The sequence below is a fragment of the Toxotes jaculatrix genome, chromosome 22, assembly GCF_017976425.1.
Source record: "Toxotes jaculatrix isolate fToxJac2 chromosome 22, fToxJac2.pri, whole genome shotgun sequence".
NCBI lineage: Eukaryota > Metazoa > Chordata > Actinopteri > Toxotidae > Toxotes > Toxotes jaculatrix.
Window position 1 is genome coordinate 9,279,059 of NC_054415.1, and position 6,450 is coordinate 9,285,508.

Consider the following 6,450-nt stretch of genomic DNA (forward strand, 5'->3'; position numbering starts at 1 on the left):
GGTTAAGATGGTTAGAAATACAGAACATCCAGGAAACAAATCATCTCACTCTTTTTCTGTTGTATTTTCTTCTTCTGCTTCTATTTTAGATCTATTTCTACCATATGTTGTCTTTTTTGTCTTACATTTCTCTCTTCTTCTGTCTTCTCAGCGTCTTTCAACATGCCACCTTTTCTCATCCTGAATCACTGGTTCTTTCGATTTCTCTCTTTCACACACACACACACGCACGCACGCACACATGCACACACGCACGCACACAAACACCACATCTGGTAAACATTGTCACTCGTCACCACTAATAAATGATAATAGCAAAATCTCTGTGGGAAAAATTAGGCATTTCATATTCCTGGAGTGCCTACATGAGGCTCATTATAAACCCATGTTGTCTGATGATTCCTATTGGAAAACTAGTGTTCACTGTTTTGGAAATATGTGTATGTGTGTTGAGGGCAGTGGCCACACAATGATACCGTAATAGCTCCTATTAAATGAAATCATATGGTTCAATGTGAGGTTTTTCAGTAGAGCAGCATTAATTATCCCTTATATTTTTACTGGACCAAGAAACATCACGTACTGATTTCTAGAACCTAAACCATCAATAACTGATTTGTGGCCACACAAAACACAGCATTTAATATTATCACCTTATGAGCTTGATATGGTGATTGTGTTACCAAAGGGCCTACTTGCGCATCCAGCAGCTGAAGAGGCACATTAACTATCATTTGGAGTTGTGTTTCTGGCCAGCTAATAAATGTTAAATCCAATAATCACTTTCCTGTTAGCTCTGTTTTGGTCTATACCAGCTCCTTTGTTAGTTAGTTAGTTAGTTAGTAGCTAACTGTGCCTGTCTGTCATTTGATGCAAAGAAGGGATTATCATAGTTTTTTGTTGAAAACAATGAGAGCAGTGACAGTGAACACAAACATCAAAGTTTTAGGATTGAAAACAAAAACAGTGAGCTGAAAGATGCTAAAATGCTCTGTAGAGCTGAGAGGTCGGCAATTAATATTTGTGGGTTCGTCACTAAGAGTGACCCCTTTCACATAAATATGACCATGTGACTGTTTTTGCTGTGAAAAAAAAAATTCATTATATAGCAACTTTAAAACAAGGGTGCTACTTGTAACATATATGTTTGATCTGTGCAAAAAAGGCCACAGCCTACATTTAAAACTACAGTCTCATCACTATATTTTTGTACTTTAAACCACTATACCCTCACATGATTATTATAAAGTGTATGAAATAATTTTCATGGAAAAAAATAGAAATAGAACATCACACACATCACATCTTGAGGCTAACATAAACCAGTACAAAGCATCCACTTTTTGACTTTCTGCACTGAACCAGAAACCCTTTTCTCTAACATTCAGCCAAATTCAATTCATTAAACAAAACAAAACCAAAAAAAAACCAAAAAAAACCAAACAAACCTCAAACTGTCTCTTTTCTTTCTTGCATTTTCTCTTTTGCACAAACCACAGAAAGGAACTTTAATTTTCCATGGTTGGCCATGGTGCCATCTTGAAGAAGGCACATTTCATTTTTATTGCAAGTTATGCTATATCCACAACTTATTTGTGTGCTTGTGTTTTTCCTGTCTGTGGTCAGAGACAGACTGGAAATGTTTCTGTGTAGTACGGAGAGTACCCTTTTGGTCCTCAGGGAGTAGCCTATACCCCAAAACCAAAATTAGAGAGTAGAGAGCTCCGATTGAGGTGGAGGGAGGAAATATGCAACTACAATGATGCAAATGCCTGACCTTCAAAGGACAATTAAGCTCCTTTGAATATTCTAAATCCACGAAAGACACAATATGATTCTCTTGAACAGCCCCCATCCAGTTAAGTAAGAGAAAAAAACAGAAGAGCAGGCAAACAAAAGAACATTATACATGCCTGTGTGTCTGTTCAGAGACCATTTTGCGGAAAGAGGTCATGACTCACTGCCTGTCTGTCTCAGTGCAGCCATTACAGTCTACAGCTGGAAACAGCCCCCCCACAGTGACCCAGTCCTCATGCATTTACATGCATTCCCAAATCATCCAGACTCCACCATTCAGTGGCCATTTTAGTGAGGTCTTAAAACCTCTGTGATGAAAAAAGGAGAACAGAGGCACAGACCAGACCTGCCTCTGGACCAGATGAGGCGACGACCAGCAGCAGTTAAAGAGGCAGAATAGTGTTAAAGGCAGCAACATGTTTGAAAATGTAGCTAATAACACACCCATTTTAGGAGTTAGTCAACAAGTTAACACATGCGCTCAGTAAAGGTGAGTGAAGAGGAGCAGATGCTGAGATCATGGTGAAGATAAGTCGCTGTGGGGTCAACTACAGGCTTTTCTTTAGTGACCTTTGAACCCTCACTCAGCGGTGTGGTATGCTGGCTAGTGTTTGAGCATGTAATGGGCATCTGCAATACACCACGCATAAGAATACGTAATGCTTTACTTCGAATACACAATTAGCACAGGATATGACATGATTTAGATCAGCCAAAAATGAATGTCAATGCTTTTTTGATGTAAAACTTCCCAGTGTAAATAAAATATATACAGATTTTTAATGTGTTATACCTTCTATCACCCTCCTTTCCTTTGTTTTGCTTGTTAGTACTAACTGGTGAAACACCTTTTGTCCATTTTATCCTAGCTTGTGCCTTTACACAGCTGTCACCCCACACCCTGTGGAGCTAAACTAAAAAGGTCTCTTAAGGGCAAAACTATAATCTTATTACATCTGTAATTTGTGTCTTAGAGTTCTAAAATTGAATTACACATCCATGAACAAAGTCCCTCTTCCACTTCTTTACTGTGGCAGATGCAGACAGTTTATACAACTAAAGACCTTTCTTTGTGATTAGAATTCCAGAGGTTATAAAATTTTACTGTGCGCACATGTGTGTGTTTCTCTGTTTTCGCAAACTAAATATAGCAAGGCTTGAAGTTTGATTAAAATCCTTAAGAGGACACGGGTTTGGAACAACAGATTCTTGAGACTATGGAGCCAGATTCTGTGTTCTGTGGAAAACAGTTTTTTCATTGCAGTGCAGATCTTCTGAAAAGACAAAAACCCTTTGGAGGGTCCAGCTTTTCATTTACAGGAACTTTTATTGAGGTCTCTCTACATTTTTTTTGGCTTGTATTTTCAAATTGTGGACTTAATAGAAAAGGTTCAGTTCACTGATGTTTTGGGTTGCGGCCTCACAAAATTGGTTGGGTCTGTAAAGTGTGTATGATTGTCATTGTGAGGCCTTCACCCTCTTTTACTCATTAGATATTCATATTTTTTTTGGAAACACAGGACTGCACACCAAATGATGGGACAATAACCTCTTTGTTAAATCATGATGAAAAAAAAATCATGCTTGCAAAACAAGATCAATTGTAGATTCCTTGTTCAGTCCTCTGCTGTAGAGCTGTCTCTGTGTGTTTCTCTTTGTACTGATCTCACCATGCACGGAAACTTGTGACACTGACACTGCAACCTTTGACCAATCACCTAGACCAAAGACGCCCTGCATGTGTTCCCACAGCCCAAGGTCATATATTCAGATGACTATAAAAAAATGAAAAAAGCTGAATGTTCCTGCAGGCGGCAAACCGCAAAGCAGAAGCCTCTTCAGGGTCGACAATGCACACACACACACATTCATATATACTGTACACATGCTGTATAGATGTCATTGTCACACTGTAGCTAATCAGTGCTGGAAAGCAGATGTTCAAATGAGAACCCAGCTTTCCTGGTAAATCATCTTAAGACAAACTATTGACGTATTTCCAACACACAAACACTCGTGCACAACATGAGTGCACCATAAATCACTAAGCTTTGGACCCACTACTGAAGACAGCACTGAGAGGAAGGTTTTTAGTCATCATGAAACAGGGAGATTTGTTAGATACACTATGCTTTTGTTTAAAGATAAACAACTATCAAAAGGCCTTGTGGCATATGAGTGTGTAGTTATGTTTTTGTGTATTTATTTACACTAAACACTAGACTAGATAGGTCTGAAAGAAGAGAAGAAGAGAGAAAAAAGAGTAAATGAGAAAAACAGGGTGGTGCGAAGAAAGAAGATAAGAAAAATGGTTTATAAAGACGATGGGATTGATGGAACTCAGGATGCACGAGAAGGCCAGCTATACTAAAGATGATTAACAGTGTGAGGAAAATCAGGATCAAGTGCAGTTAATTCCTGGTGTGTTAGTTACCCACACAGGCTACCTGCTATGGTACGGTGACTACAGGAAATGCTTAAATTAAAACAGAAGACGTTTCACATCATACAGCAGCTGTGAGAGACAATGTTGGCAATAATCATCCAATAAGCCCAGCGCACACTATTCCTTAAAGACATTAAATCTGTGCTCGAATGTGACAGAATACTGATCAAAGTGAATGTGACAGAACTATTAACAAGCTATCAACCATCTTTCTTTTTTATTGAGCTATAACAGGTGGCCTAAGCAGGAGAAAACACAAGTTCCAATCATCCACAGATCATATCTAATATTCTCTGTAAAACTTTCTTGTTTTTTGGTCAGCCTATTTCACCTTGCCCTCACCTTGCAGCTACCTATTCTGCTTTTGCAGACAGCCAGCTGTGTGTGCAGCTGCCAGGACAGATGTTTTCTGTTCCAGCTGCAGCCTCTCAAGTGAAAATCTGAGAGAATTACCCAAGAGGATCTACCTGCTCTCCTGGTTGAAAGCAACAAAAAATTAAAGACCATCTTGCAATAGGATCCCACCGGCCAACTTGGCGTGTATGATGCAATGGAACTCACAACATGAAAGATGGGACTTTGCCGTGTGGTTCATTCATAAGATGGTCTCTAGTTTAACCTGTTTTCTTAGAGTGGAATTACAGGAATGATAACCTTGAAACTGGGCTACAGTGACCCATGGTTGAATATGATTGTGGGCCAGGGGTGTAAATTGGGGGTAGCCAATGGCCCCTTCCCTACTTCCGACCCCCTTTCTGGGACCACGCCCATCTTCAAACTCAGCCTTCATTTTGATCACAACTACACACATGTAAAGTTTCATGACTGCATCTTACAGTCACAAAACCGTTGTGACACTATCACAGTGACAAAATCTGTCCTCAGAAAGACAGACATGTAAACACCTGACAAAGTATTCAAACCCACCTCTGTGGTGGTCCCTGTGACAGTAGGTGACTCCAGACTCACAAGGTGAAAACAAAACCAGTCATGCTGTCGTGTCTGGTAACCAGATAAAATCTTTGTTGTTTGATAATGTTTGCTAAACATCCTCTCCATATTGTCACAATCACCATGTTACCATAGCAATGGCTGTGCATTGTGACCGTTAGTTCCACACACACAAACACACACACAGACACACACTTCTTGTCACTGCATTTAATTAGGAGAAAATGAGTTCACAGAAACAAACCCCAGCACAGTCTGGCAGCCATGTAAGAAAAACCAGACCTGTGAGGTTCAGGAGGTTGAAAACCCAAAACAGCTTGAAAGAGAAAAGCCACAAAAAACAGGCCAATCCACTTTGGAGGATTTAAGGAATGGCATCTAGCTTGGCAGGGAAATGTTCAAACTGAAGATGCAGGAAAAACTGGGTGATGCGAACTTTGAATTGAGCAGGATTCAAGATCCCAAGGACTCGCTGAATTGGATGTTCGTGAAGCTCAGTGAGTGCTATAAAGGAGGACAGCAGCATTAGATCAGGTTAGATGACCTAATCTGGCCCAGGTGAGGGGGGCTCTCCTCTAGCACAGTCCTTCCTGAAGTATCTTCCAGATTCTTTTCACCTCACCTGCTGGGGGGGATGTCATAGTAACATTGGCTGTTTCTTTACCCTCACACCAACTGTCAGTGTAACAACATTTGCTTCACAGTCAGCTCCGAGTTATTGCAAGTACTTGATTATTAAAAATAAAGTTGTTCCAAGCTTCTATTTACGACAGTGATGAATGATTTGTAGACTGTAAAATCACATAAACAGCCTCCTTTTATGGCTTCTGCAGGGTTAGTTTTTTACCAGCATAGTGCCCTGAAAAGTACCCACTTGCCAAACAGAATATTGATATTGGACGATTTCGTTCAAAGACTATTTTTAGTGATCAATGCCAACTTTTTTTTTTATTAATAAATATCCCAGCAATATCCACGCATGCAACTACACTCCTTTTATTCAAGATATGGTTAAGGTTGGGCAGCTAAAGCTACTTGGTAACAGTAAGGGAAAGGTCCTCATCATTGTTATAAAACGTCTAAAACATGCATGTGTGTATATGTTGGTGGACTATTGTGTGACAGCTGTTATAAACAGCTGGTGACAGTAATAAATGACCCACAGAATGGCACAGCATCAGAGCACTGTGACACACCACACTACCTATTAGCGGTTGAGGTTTATGGCGTTGTTGTCCTATTAAAGTCACAGATTG